General features: G+C 34.5%; 1 protein-coding gene across 3 annotated transcripts in view; it reads left to right on the top strand.

Annotated features, from left to right (window-relative positions):
* CSMD3 (CUB and Sushi multiple domains 3) overlaps nucleotides 1-15,384 on the top strand; it is a 1,143,082-nt gene that overhangs the window by 962,760 nt on the left and 164,938 nt on the right. The gene's annotated exons all lie outside the window — the stretch shown is intronic.

The following is a 15,384-nucleotide window of genomic DNA, read 5'->3' as shown; positions in this document are numbered from 1 at the left end:
GTTGCTTCGGAATTGTACACAGGGACATCACAGAGAAGGTTAGAGATGATGTGAGTCTGAAATGAGGATGTCATAATGGGAATAGAGAAGAGAGGAGGTGGTCAGCTAGAATCAAGACACATTTAGAAGATAGAAAGTAAATGACCTGTGTGCTTCTATGTACGAGTTTATAAGAAGGACGGGCTTAAGGACACAGCTCCAGGAAGCAGAAGCTGAACCTCAAGGCCTAGCATGGACACAGACTAGGTCATCCTAAATGTGAAGTGGATTGGGTGACTCGGCAAATGCCTTTCCTAAAGTTGGGAGAGATTTGGCAGAGGACAGGCAGCTTGTCTTTATTTGACTGGTGGCAACTGTACTGCCTTCTTCAGGACCCGAGGCCATCAATCTCGCGTGAACTGAACTAAATTCCCTCATTTTTGCTATCCTTTTTAAGCAAGTTGTGACAACTCAATTTATATTTAAGGAAGCTCTGTCAGATATGATTGATAATTGCTTAAGTAATATTGATTGTGAGACAAAACAAAGAAAACGAAAAAAGAGAGCCTTGCTGACACACCCTTTTTCACACCTGGTATTTGAAATGATTGCGAGGTATTGTGTTGATTACCTGAAAAGAGTGAAAATATTGTCTCAGCACTTCTGATTTTTTTGAGGGGAGGAATATATAATTGGAGTTTCTACATTTATTGCACAAATATGTGGTGAGTGCCAGGAAAGTAGGCACTGGGATACACAAATAAATATTTCAAGTAGTGGAGAAAAAAGATATTTAAATCGAAATTTCAAAATAGTGTAATAACTTGTAAGACCAGAATAAGCAGTGGATACTATAGAAACGTATTTGAGCCACCCTTCTTCAACGAATTCTGAGGTAATGGTAGTGAGTATTCAATGATAGATTCTCTGAGCTGAGTCTTCAAAGAGACTAGACATTAGCTAAGAAAATGAGACAGAGAGTCTAGATTCACAGCATCAGAGAATTTGGAGGAGCAGAACACAACAATTTTAGGAGATGCAAGGGATGGCATTAGGCTATGAAGCCTGGCTTCATGAGCATGCAAGAAGAAAGGGTCACAGAGTGGCGGGGAACCACTCATGGAATGGAATAATTCTTTTTTTTTTCAGCTTTTTACCTAATAATAATTTTAAAAAATGGACATGTGATTCTTTTTAGTTCCTTTGATGCTAAAGAATCATTTGTAAAAATGTTATAGAAAGTTTGCAATCAATACAAGCCATCTATTGAAATGTGTAATTAAGTTTTTGGAAAGATTTTTATTTATTTATTCATGAGTCTCAACAGAGAGAAGGAGGCAGAGGGAGAAGCAGGCTCCCTGCCGAGGGACTGTGGGACGTGGGACTTGATCTCAGGACCCTGGGATCATGGACTGAGCTGAAGACAGATACTTAATCAACTGACCACCCAGGCACCCGAAATGTGCAATTAATTTTTAAAATATTTTACCCCCCCACACACATGCCAATTCCCCAGTACTTTTATTTTATTTTAATTCTTTTTATTTTACTGTATATTTTGTCCTTGATACACTAGAACTAAGCAATGACAGTCATTTTTTAGAATAAATTTTTATTGATTTAGAGTCATTCCGGTTCACTTAAGTTTATGTCTCCAACCCTCTTGTACTATATATTCCTTCATTTAAATAGTATCAGTATGATAGAGCACTGATTGTAAGGCAGAGAAACAGAATTTGACTTCAATTCATCCATCCTAGGTAAACACCTGCATTTTTATTTCTGCTTAAGATGTAAATAATCAAAAGAGTACAAACTTTAGTAAAGGTTTGTTTTCTCATGTTTTTCAAAATTACATTCATAAAATTAAAGTGTTGCTCGATTGCATCTTTCCTTTTTGTACCATAACATTTATTTTCTTATTATGAACTTTTTACTACTATAATATACATGCCATGCTACAATTACATATATTGTACATATGTACATATTTTATATGTATAAACATATATATTATACACACAGTTCAAAAAAAGGAAAATTTTTCACTGTATTTCTTTTCTGGTCATTATTACCTGTTATTCACTTTCTGATTATTAATGAAAATAGTTTTACCATATGGAAGAGGCAATGTGAAAAAATGATCCAGTCTGTGTCCAATATACTTGATATGCCATTGTTTACTACAGTGATTAAAAGTGAGTGTGAATTTGAGCTATACAGGTTCTCCTTAGGGTGGTCTTGGGGCCTTAGTTTCCTCTTCCTCAAAATGGGGATAATAGCACCTACTGTTCAGGTCATCACAGGTAAAACTCGACACAGTACACATCAGTCTCCTGGCAGCGTAAGTATAGCAGATGTGGCCACAGAACAGTGACAATAGACTTCCTCTAGACTTTTTTCTTGTGGCTCCTCTTTGCCCTCCACTGAATCTAAAAGAATTAGCTAATCTATCAAATAGTCCAAATTAACTGAAAGAAAATTTGGAATTCACAAATTGAAGTCAGAATATTATTTAACACACTGTCTCTATCATCTCTAAATATGAAAAAAAAGTATAAAAATAGAATTTAGGTTAAAATTTCTAATAGCACTGGTTCTCAAAACTTTACTTAACGGGGCGCCTGGGTGGCTCAGTCGTTAAGTGTCTGCCTCCGGCTCAGGGCGTGATCCCAGCGTTCTGGGATCGGGGCTGGGATTGAGCCCCCTATCGGGCTCCCTGTTCCACTGGGAGCCTGCTTCTTCCTCTCCCACTCCCCCTGCTTGTGTTCCCTCTCTCTCTGGCTGTCTCTCTCTCTGTCAAATAAATAAATAAAATCTTAAAAAAAAAAAAAAAAACCTTACAAGCCACATGTGATCCTTTTACAGCATACAATCCAAAGGTTTTCAGAGACTCTTATTTACTTTGGAATATCATATATAAAATAATTTATAATGGTCCCATTTTACATGTGAATTCTTTGCTTAAGGGTTATTGCAAATTAGGACCCAGCATTGTTTACCTTTAAAGATTCTCTAACAATTAACAGTTACAAAATAAAATTTAGTTACCTATGCAGAATAATTGTTTTACAAGAATCATGTAAACAACAAAATTCTTACTAAATAAAAAAGAAAAATAGAAGAATGGAAATGTGAAAAGAAGTAAAACTCTGAATGTAATTTGGATCAAGGTCAGTCATAGTTGGGGGAAGTTGAATAATTTTATGGAATTACATATTGTGTCCTTGATCTCCAGAGGGGTCTTAAAATCTCTTTTAAAAATAAGATTTCACCCATTGGGAAAAAAAAGAATATTCCATTTGTATTTTGAAGCTAGTTACTATGGCTTTGTAAACCATTTAACCTACACATAATATAAAGTGGTTCACATTTACAAGTATTTTATGTCTTTATATGGTCTTAATTAATAATGTGATTATAAATTAATTTTTAAATAGTTAAATGCATTACTAATTATTCTTTGTTATGGTAATGAGAAACAAATTAGTAGGTAGTTTGCTCTTTTTTGAAGTCATATTTTTTAGTTATCTTTGTGTTTAGCACTGATAGTGCTCTGAACAGTTAACTTTTCCTGCAAGTAGTTTGGGAAGAACTGAGGTGATGCTGTTTTAGCTTGTTTTGCATTCAGATACAAAATGATTAATTTTCAACCATTTTTCCATTGAAGACAATCCAAAACACATTTTTCATACAGTTTCTTTTAAAAGCTAAATGCTCTATACAGGTCTATGAATAAATTCTGCCCATGTAAGTAAAAAGCTTTTTTATACATTAATGTGAGGTATTTCCATTGGAATTATAGCTTATTAAGTAACTTAGAATATTTAGAAGGATTCTGACATACCTAGACAACCCAAGAAATTTGAATACTGTAGTTCCCCTTTATCTACTGTTTCGCTTTCCACAGTTTTGTTACCCGCAGGGAACTGTGGTCAAGAAGCAGATGATCCTCCTGCTGAGGTATTGTCAGTAAGTCCATGATAGCTTAATGGAACATCACGCCTGTGTCATTCACCTCACTTCATCTCATCATGTAGGCATTTTATCATCCCACATCATCACACAAGAAGTGTGAGTACAGTACAATAAGATATCTTGAGAGAGACCACATTTACATAACTTATTACAGTATATTGTTATAGTTGTTCTGTTTTATTTTTAGTTATTCTTGTTAATCTCTTACCGTGCCTAACTTAAACTATCAGAGCTAATGTACGTATTTTGACCTGTATGGTCAATAATATTGTAACAACTTTGTATAGTGACAGATGGTAACTAGACTTACTGTGGTGACTATTTCATAATGTATAAAATATTGAATTACTGTGTTGTGCATAGTACACCTGAAACCACACATAATATTGTATGCCAGTTATTCTTTAAAAAAAATAATAATAATCAAGCAGTGTTTTCCATGCAGGTGTAGTAATTATGTTATTTATGTCTAGGGACTTTGACCTTTCTTCTCCCAGTGAAGTCCCAAATCCTGCTGGGTGTTTCTTGTTGTTCTAATTGGAGCTTAGAATGCATTTTCCTATAGAATTGTTGTTGCAAATCCTTCAACCATTTTGTACTTCAGTGACCTCATTTGTAAAACAAAGATTTGAGACAGATTGTGAAATCTCTTGTACAGTTAAAATATTCTGTTATTTTCATGAACTACACTGATTTTAGGTCAAATTGATCTTGTGAGTTAATCTGGGCACCTGTCATTTTTACATTGTTTTCGTGATAACATGCATTTTAAAATCTTAACAGTCTACCGGTAATATCTTTTGAACACAACTCATTCGTAGTTTGTGGATTGGCCCAGTATGAGAGCAGAGACAAGTCAGGTCTCCACTGACCCTTGTATCACTAATTTTCCATGAGATCTAGTTCTTTGTTAACAAAAGGCCACATCCGCAAAATGAGATTTTATTGATTCAGTGGAGAGTTGTTTAACATATCTATAAACTTTCTTAAAAGGAACTAAATTGATCTGTAGGTACAGAGTTCTGGGTCAGGAGGCAGATAACAATATAGATTTATACATCAACCTCAAACATCAATAGGTTCATTGTTTATCAATTAGTGATGTTATTAATCCAAATAAATTTTACATGTGCACCAAGTGAAGGAAAAAAAATTATCTCAGATTTCTTTCATCCTTGTCTGTGTACCTAAATGATTTTCTAGTCAGAAGTCTTTATATGAGAAACTGAAATTTATCAATATTTATCAGTATCAAAATGTATCAATATATCTAGAATTTCCATTTGTAAATTTCTCAGCAACAGCATGGTATTTTGCACATAGTAAATAATAACTAACTTAATAATGGTAAGGGATTTAGAATGAAGTTCTGGAAGAATATTAGATGCTTTTGATAATGATGATGTTGCCAAAAATCAGTGATAAGGTCAACCAGAATGATGGCAAAAATGTGAAAACAGCAGTAGTGAAGGGCAGCTGGGTGCCTCAGTCAGCTAAGCGGCTGCCTTCAGCTTAGGTCATGAACCTGGAGTCCCTTGATGGAGCCCCACATTGGGCTCCCTGCACAGCGGGGAGTCTGCTTCTTCCTCTCCCTCTACCCCTTCTCTGATCATGCTCTCTCTCTTTTACTCACTCACACTCTGTCTCTCAAATAAATAAATAAAATCTTAAAAAAAAAAAACAATAGTGAGATAAGTTACTTTATTTGTACTTAGAAGAAGAGTAGCTCTTTCAAGACTAGCATAAAATATTTTTTTTCTTTCTTTGATTATGGACAATATAGTTTGGGACTATTTCTGAAAAGAAAAGAAAAATAACTACAGAAGAAAAGTGTCTTGGAGAACTGAAACAATAAATAAGACCAGTTTCCCCCTAGTAGAGTTCAGCATGTTCTTTGAAGAATACATATTCAGTAGATTTATTTCGATAACTCTTTTATGCTCCAATATGTGTATAAGTATTCTCTGAGGAAGGTTAAAGGACTAGAAGGATATTTATAGCATCTGATGATTTGGACTAAATGAATAATAAGCTGTCTTCCAAAGTTGATATGCTAGTATTCTTACTTGTTTCCATTGTTAAGATTACTACTATTACTACTAACCATCACATTTGGTAGAGTTAAAAAATTAATGCTAAATTTCATTTATTTATAGAATTGTATATCAATATTTTTTAAATAAGAGATTAAAAAGGTCACAAGGTACTGTGTGTGTGTGTGTGTGTGTGTGTGTGTGTGTGTGTGTGTGAAGCACCTGCTGGGCGAGATGCTTTAGAGATTAATCTTTACAACAATCCTATGGAGTGGGTATTATTTTGTAGATTAGGAAAAAGATTCAGGAAGGTTTACTAGCTTGGTGAAGGTCACACAACACTAAATAGCAAAGCTGGTCAAATCCAGGTATATAGAACTGCAAATCCCAGGCTCTTTATGACTAACATTTTATTTCGTAAATCATTATGAGAACAAAAATTACTTAACAGATCCTGCCAGTCTTCTCCTTCTTCTTCTTTTGTGTGTGCATGTGTGCAAAAGGTGGTTTTATTAAAGCACGGTACAGGACCAAAAGGCAAAAAGACCTGTCCCTGCTGCTCTTCTGAATTCTAAAATCTGCCCCTAAAAAGGGCTTAGAGTCTACAGGACACATAACACCTTATTTATTAAGAGCACTTTTTTTTTTTTTAACTGAGAAACTCTTTTAAAATGTTGCCCTATGATGAACCCCTCCATCTGTCATCCTAAAATAGATGTAAATTTTGCCAATTAAAGAACTCTTAGGCAGTGGAACTTTGAGAGTTGAGGGGTTCAGGGTGCTGAGCCTGCAAAAAAGGCGTGGCATGCGTAGGAAGCAATATGCAGAGTGTAAAGAATTCAGTGGAAGCAAGAATTTGAATCCAGGCTTAATGCTGAATTGTATGTGAAGTCCCATAAATAAAACAGAGCAACAAAATGCTCTGATTGAAATGGGACTTCAGAGGATCGGGAACTGTATCCACATAGCAGCCCTCTTACCTCCAGAGGTGTTCTGCACAAAAAATGCTTCTCTTATAGTAGCTTCATCAAATTAATGCTCAGCAAAACCTAGATGACAGGAAAATTTGATCAGTTGAGTTTTATCCTACTTCAGTCTTCTGCCTTCAGAAGACCTGTATTTTTCCATAAGTACATGACATCCAAAATGAAATGGGGGTCAGGGATTTCATACATTGGAAGAGACTTTAGTGACCTCAACCAAATGGAATGTCTGCATCCTTTCTGGGTCCTGAGTTAATCAAAACAAGTATAAAAAATACTTTTTTTTCGGAGGGGAGAAAATCAGGAAATGGGATCAAGAAATGATTATTAAATTATAGGAATTGTTAGTTTTATTAGATACAGTAGTTAGTCGTGGTTATTTTTTAAAGTCCTCATCTGTTAGAAATAAATATTGAAGCCTTTATGGAAAAAATAGAGGATATTGGGAGTTGCTTTAAAGTATTCCCAGGTTGAGGACACAGGAGGGATGGGAAAGAGTAAATGAAACAAAATTGGAAATATTTATAAGTGTTGAAACCAGATGGGTTCATGGGTGTTTATTTTTACTATTCTCTCTACTTTGTGTATGTTTGGAAATTTCCATAATAAAAAAAATCCACTAACTTATGTTATAGTCCGCATGAGAATATTTTCCTGACCTAAATCTGTCTGGCTTAGTTGGGATTTGGCAGACACATTCTGCCAAATGTGTAGAAAAAAAAGACTTAGGAATGGTTAAAGGAAAATACTCATCCAAAATGAAATTGAGTTAAAAATGAAAGTGCTAATAAAATATGGTAACACTTTAAACTTTTAATTTTTCTTTCCTGTTTTAATTCTTTAAAACATGCAATAGAATTGCTTATAGTGTTTTTCCTGATTTCTTTGCTTTTTGAACACCAAATTAATTTTCAGCTATTGGAAAATGTTATGACTGCCAAATTGTAGATAAGCTGCTGGCTTGCAGTTGAATAGATATTTGTTCCTGAAACAATTAAAGAAAACTGAACTACATTTGCTATAAGAGGGTTTTTTTTATAATGCCCATATGTTTAAAATAAGTTATAGGCAGTTTGAAATTTTGGTAGTGAGCAAATGGTCTCAGTATATACAGCCAGCTTTAGAAAAGCTTGAAAGTAAATATTGTGGATTTACTCAGTAAACCTAGCTTATGGATTGGCACAGGTATCACACAGGAAACTGCTAACAGGAAAATAAATTAGGATCCTGTTTACTGTTAGGAATTCAAAGCAGGACAAGATTTCTGGAGCTACTTAGTTACTGGATAATCAGGTACCATGGTCAGAGCCATGATTTTGTTTTTTAAATAGCATCTTTTCCTGATTATTACAAAATTGCAGTAAAAGATTTTGGTATATTTCTTTTCAGAGTCAGAATGCTCTCATGGTACTCTGGGAGCTGCTGACTAATGTGGCACTTCTGGGTTATTTGCTCTAGGGCAAGATTGGCCCGGGGATCTATGGTGGAGGCAAGCTTCTATGTGATTTAAATAGCCCCTAGATAATTAGTGTATGATTCACATGACTCACCTTAACTAAAATGCTGTATTAGCATAAAGCACCTCATTGTGAGTTAATAGTTTACTAGTATTGTAATATAATAATAACCAAAAGTATTTGGAATCTAACTGATATGTGTAAAATATGTTTCCAAAACACTGATGAAATTCTCAATTATTATTATATAAATGCAACTTTACTCAAACTTTTCCAGTGCTGGATGACGTTTTGAAAATAAGTAGCACACTAAATTGATTTGGTACTGATTTTAAATGTTCTGTCCTTTGGTGCTTTTGAATACATTGTTATAATATTTCACTTTATATATATATATATATATATATATATATATATTTCACTTTGTATAATATATAATATATCACTTTGTGTGTGTGTATATATATATATATTTCATAAAATCGAGGTTTTAATTCGATACTTGTAATCATCTTTAAATGAGAATGCTTTTACAATCATGAGGTATCCAAGTGGCATTATATCCCAAAAGCAACCTTGAAGCTTTTTATATTGTTAAGTATTTTCACAGTCAGAGCATACAGAGAACAAAGAGTACTGTGGGTATATGTTGCTACTTGAAAAAGGAAGCATTTTGCGTACATGGACATTTCTACAATATTGTCTTGAAGTATTCATATGAGGTGAAAGTATGAGGCAAAATTCATATAAAGGTAGCCAAACTTTTGGATATCTTATGTCACCCACAGTAATTTTTTTATGCTTGTACACATAAACAGGTACAGTTTCAAATACATCTGTTCTGCTGGTAGTGCGAGTGCACATGTGTGTTTTCTTCTGTGCCGTGTTGGTGAATAAAATGCAAGATGAGCAAAACAGGGGTGACTTCTTTACAATTTTTTCACAGAGCTACTAACCAGCTGAGTGCCTAATACAATCAGAATGAACCCTAGAATACAAAAGAATGTATGGATTTTGAAAAGGATACCAGGCATGTTGAGAATCATGCTGAGATCTAATAGGAATTTACGATATTTTTCTTTTCCATTTCCTGCCCAGACTCCCCTCTGTGTGGAACTATTTCTTTTGTGGTGTTTCAGTGCTTTTACACCAGAGGATCTAGGAAAGATGAAGGGAACAAACTAAAACAAAAGTAGAATGCTCTGTCAACTTGTTCCCTTATTCTTAGCCCATATAGAAAACTGCTAATTCCATTTTCATATTCCACCCAAAAGGACAAAATGTAAAATCAAGTAGACAGAGAAGCATATAGCCATTTTGAAATCATCAGTCCAATGAACTTTGATTAAAATGGCTGGAATGCTCTTCTAGCCCAATTAGGTCTACCTTTGTTCTAAATACGCATGTGTGGAAGGGAGAGTGTGAGGGAAAAAAATGCTATCTAACCTCGAAGATCAATTAACTTTTGCCTACCAGTGAATTTTCAGATTGAATTAGTAGCATATTTATTTACAAGGCTGAGATACCAATAGTAGTAACTAATACATCTTACTGTGTTCGGGTTCTTGTTCAGAATGTTTTATGAGTATCAATGTATATGATAACTCACATCAATCTTATGAGGGTAGGTACTTTTATTATTCCCTGTTTTACAGATGAGGAAGTTGAGGCATGGGATGTTGAAGTGACTTCCTCATGTGACTCATCCTAGATTTAGTCCTAGAGTCTGATTCCAGAACCTGACCCTAACTCTTCATTTTCCAGTTTGCATTTATCCTTTATTAGGGTATTCCAGACCCATGGATTTGTGATTTTAAAACATTAGTCCTAAATCTGCTCAGTTCACAGATGCTGACAATCTGTAAGCTGCTTTATCCATTCTGTCAGAGAGCAAAGAAATCTCGTCATTTTAGTGCGTTGGCACCATGGTGAATGAGCTACCGCCCATCTGACTACCAGACTACCTCTGCCCTAAGAAACCTACTTCCCTGCTTCCTCTACCAAATTTGATCCCTTTTATATCAAAGCAAGTTTGAGTGAGACCTGAATTTACCACAGACTCTTAGACATTTTAATTTTACCACTCACGACCTTAAACAGAAACAGTTAGATCAGTTCCTTTGGCCATGGTCCCATCTGAGTCTGAGGGCTTTTTTTCCCTTTTAAAACTAGTATGCCATTGGGATACTCTGTGACTGATTTCCTTCCTGAGAGAAAAACAAAATTGACAAAGGCAAAATTAAAACCCTTCCGTATTTGCATAAACTCAATATTTATTTTTAATTTGATAACTCCAGTCCTAATCACTGAATAACATCAATCGTGTCCATGTTTGTTTTATTATGTTCATTTAAAGTTAATTGCTAAATCAGTGAGCCTCTGTACAATGAATGCACTAGCTAGTTATTTTGATGACACAAGAATTAAGTGCAACTTCCAAAAGTTTCTGACTTGCTTAGGCAATGGTGGAACATTTCAGCAGCAGTCGAGAGTAGAGAACTACTTATTTATATTCTAAACAAATGCATGCCCCTCTGCGCGCTAAACTGTGTAGTGCATGATGGCACACCTCACGGGTCCCCTGTACTGTCTTCCACAAAGATACTTCCCGAGGGACTGCTGGTCTACAATGTGCATTCTAACTGTGCAGCCATATCAGTGTTCAGTAGTTTCCTTATGCCACCCCAGGCACCCTTTCATCATTTATTGACTTACATTTGGAATAGCTAAATTAAGCAGAATGGATAGTCTCACGACGTAAACGAATGTGACTAAAGAAGAGATGAGAGAGTTGGTGCAGAATAAGAAAACAAACGTTCTTTGAAACTTAGTTAAATGAACACTTGTATCATGTAAACCATCTCCTTAAATGGAACCCCATTCTGTCTTGGTTGGATAGAATACTGTAAAAATTAGATGTCAAATAAACCTTGCTTTATCTATAAAGAAAAATAGATAAACACAATGCCCTGTCTCATTCTGAGTTTATTTGCTCATGGGGGAGCAAATGAACTAGGGCAAAATTTTAATTGGGGTAAATATCCTATCAAAATTAGAGGTTTTCTCTATTTAAGTGATTTAAGCACACCATTTAAGTGACATTTAAAAATCTAAATTGTAGGAGTGTCTGGGTGGCTCAGTCGGTTAAGTGTCTGTCTGCCTTTGGGTCAGGTCATGATCTTGGGGTCCTGGGATCGAGCCCTACATTAGGCTCCCTACTCAGAGGAGAGTTTGCTTCTCCCCCTGCCCATGCTCTCGTGCTCTCTCTCTCTCTCAAATAAATAAATAAATAAATAAATAAATAAAATCTTAATTTAAAAAATCTGAATTGTAAATTTTTTAAAAATACAGCCTACACCTCCTACATGTTGCCCATTACAGGTTGGTAGAGGACTTGCTTTTAAGAATGGATTAAATGATTAGCACAGTAATGATCTGCATTAAAAAATGCCCTGTTGGTAGTTTACAGTTAATTTAATTGGCTTACCTAACATCTTTCCATAGGTAAAGGTAAGCTGCTACCTGAATGACTACAAATATAGTTAATGGGGTCTAGGAGAAGGACTCTCTCTGGACCAGTTGGCTTTCTGACCCCAGCTGTTTCCAGTACATCATAGAATAGAGTCAACAATATTAGTTAAACTAATAAAAATTGAATTATAGAATAAAATATGCGGAAAATAAGAGGCTCAGAAGTAGTTTCAGAGAAAATAGATTCTTTGCATGGACTGATTTGTACGGGTATTTTACGTATTTATTTCTACCTTATTAGGCTTCCCTTTTCTTTTTTTTTAGCTTGCAGTAATACACATGTAACATCATAAAATGGATTTTTAACAAAGGAGTTAAAACATTATTTTTAAGATCTATCATGCTTAAGAAGGGAAAAAAATTCACTTAAAGTGGTGCTTCCCTTAAAAAACAGCTTAGTGTTTATAGCCTACTCTAATAGCCTGAGAACCAAGTGCTTTTGATATTTACGTGCAGATCTCCAGAGAAAGGGAAAGAAGCCGGGGAGCTGAGGTGCAGAGAATTTTGTATCTCTGTTGGAAACTAAGAAAAAGAAGATAGAGGGCTCACTAATCATTTCAGAAGGCATAATCAGCCCAGACTTTGTGTGTTAATTGTAGTCCTAGAATTAAAAAGATGGTCCAGTCATCAGGTTGAGGTACATAGATCAGTGTTAAAAGGATTTTTGTTTTGTTTTTTGAAGAGAGCGTAACCATGACTCCCATGCAAATATAAAGTAAACATGTATCAGATTTTTTTCATGTATCAAAAATTTTATTTAACTCAGGAATTAATGAGGGTTTCAGTAAATACTACAGTGGTTCAATATAGAATTCAATAACCAAATATAGATCAATGGATAGTGAGGCAGATCGATGCATAGATACATAGATAAGCGTGGAATGCTGAAATGAATTTACAGGTCTGTCCATTGGACAATAATCCATTGCATACACCACAGCCCCCCCCAAACACAGGTGACCCAGAAGGGTAGGCTAAAAAACATCTCACCAAAACACAACATCCCATTATCTTTCGATCCATCTTAAAGTCTTTCACAATTTTTTCCCACAAAGGCCTCAACCATGCAAAGGGTGCAGTTGGCCATTCAGAACATTTAGAAACAGAAGACCTCCTGCTGTGTGAATAAGAGAAAACTAAGTAAAGGCATTTGTGGAAGGCATGGGGAAGCAAACACAAGGTTTACCATTTAATTCTTGAGATTTCTGGCTGAGAAAGATTTGGTTCGGGCTTGTAACATAATTTAGTGAGGCAATACTGAACCTAGTGATGTGTAGGAAATCAGATCACTATGCAAGTGTTCTTGATATTTCATACTACAAAAAACTTACTCAAAAATGTACTTTAAAATTTTATTTTTCATATAATGGTTTTGTATACTCTCAGAGTAACTTTTTTTCCTAATAAAAGCTGCTGTTTTTAAGATTTCCATTGGCTATGTTAATGCAGAGTTAGAGCACAAAGAGTAGTAGCTTACTACAAGTTAGTAAGTGCTTAATGAGGCTAGATTCAACACTCCACTCTCGCACCCCCTGCCCTTCTCAGTTCTCCCCACTGTCACCTCAGAATTAACACCACAAATTGCAGGCACAAGTTAATAAGAACACTCCAAGGGCACGCCCTACAGTTTTCATTACTTAACGTGGTACAAATACGCAGTGTTAATGGCTATATTGTTAGAAGTTACCCTTTCAACATATCCAGTTCACAAGTGACACAAAATACTGGTCTACCTGTAGAGAAGTAACAATTGTGAACAAGAGGCCTACCAACAAGAAAAAAATTTTGTTTTTCGTTTTTCCTTAGAAAAAGCCCTTAGATTACTCTGTTTTTTGTGTTTTTTGGGGGGGGGCAGTTGTTTTGTTTTGTTTTTTAGATATTGTTTGTAATGGGGTGGTTTGCTTGGGAATTGGGCATGTTTCCTAATGAAATATTTGAAATATTTAGGCAGAAAGAGTTAAAAGATGTTGAATTTTAGTGGTTTTTATTCCTAATATCTTCCCAAAAAAGATATAGCAAAAGAATAGTTTATCTACCAAGAACCTTGTTTTGCAGGGTTTTTAGCAAAGTGCCTGTGATTAGGCTAACATGATTTGGGGTGGGGGACAAGGGGGACACTCAGACAGGCAATGACAACATCTGCATTGTAATAGAAGCTTGCAAAGACAGTTGAAAACAGATCAAACACCAATCTAAACAAATGCAAAAACAGAAAACAAAAATGTTCTTAATATTTTTTGTAGTATTTTTGAAATGTCTTGGGATTTGGTGGACCAATGTATGGATCTTTTAAAAAGGTCTGGACTAAAATTTCATATGGTTTGTAAACTATTAAAACAATAGACTACATTATCTGATTCGATAGAAATAAAAATTTATTTTCATGACTTTTAAGAAATTTTTTCAGGAGGATTATTTATGAAAAGTAGCACAGCAATGTTCAGGAATTGTTCAAAGCAACAACTCTGTGTCTGTATTCATTTTCCTTTACCCCACAAAGAACTGGACTGAGATCACCAGCTTATTTTAGCAGGCAAAAAAAAAAAAAAAAAAAAATATATATATATATATATATATGTATATACACGCATATATAGCTTCATTTACACTATTATGTGTGTGTGTTCATATGCAAACCTCAGCATGTTTCAGATGAATTAGCCTGTCTTCATAGGACCACCAAAGGATGACCATAACATTGATTCAAGTGTAATATGATGAACTTTTAAAAATATTCTTATAAAAATATTCATGCAATGTGTAGTTTAATTACAGTAATGTGATTTTGAGTTTATGAAAGTTACCTTGTTTTTACACTAGTAAACTTAAAAAAAATCACTCCTTTAAACCCTGTTAACTTTTCTATTCAAGGTGTTTTAAGGATAATTTTTATTATATATTTCCTTTTTTAAAAAACACAAAATACAAGCTTAATTCTGCTCTGGGACAAGTTCTTTCTTTTAAGTTATAGTTTGGGTCATTTCTACATGTAAAGTTCATATATATTTAAAGGAAAAGTACAAAAAAAGAGAAGTTTATAGATATCTATGGTAAGTACTTCAGATCTGTACTTACCATGAAAAAGCAATCATTTTGTAAAATTTTATATCTCAATTGCTGAGAAATTATAAATAATATTTCTTTATTTTGGCAGAATATTAACAATGCCTAGGAATCATTTTTAAGTTAGAATGTGAACTAAACACTGTACCTGAAAAGTATCTTGGTGATATTTTTCCAGTGAAACTATTACTGATAATGGAACAGCATTTTACAAGCAATCTAAAAAAAATCCCCCTAAATTAAAACATTGTCTATCTTATATAAAAGAGGAGAAAAAAATTAGAAAAAGAGAAGAGAGTCACAAAGTGAAAAGAACCAAACTACCAATGGGAAAATCAAAGAGTTATTATAAAGTATTAA

This window comes from Ursus arctos, unplaced genomic scaffold, assembly GCF_023065955.2.
Source record: "Ursus arctos isolate Adak ecotype North America unplaced genomic scaffold, UrsArc2.0 scaffold_6, whole genome shotgun sequence".
In the NCBI taxonomy this organism is placed as follows: domain Eukaryota; kingdom Metazoa; phylum Chordata; class Mammalia; order Carnivora; family Ursidae; genus Ursus; species Ursus arctos.
Note: the sequence above shows the minus strand (reverse complement) of the source record. Positions and strands in the feature narration are given on the sequence as shown.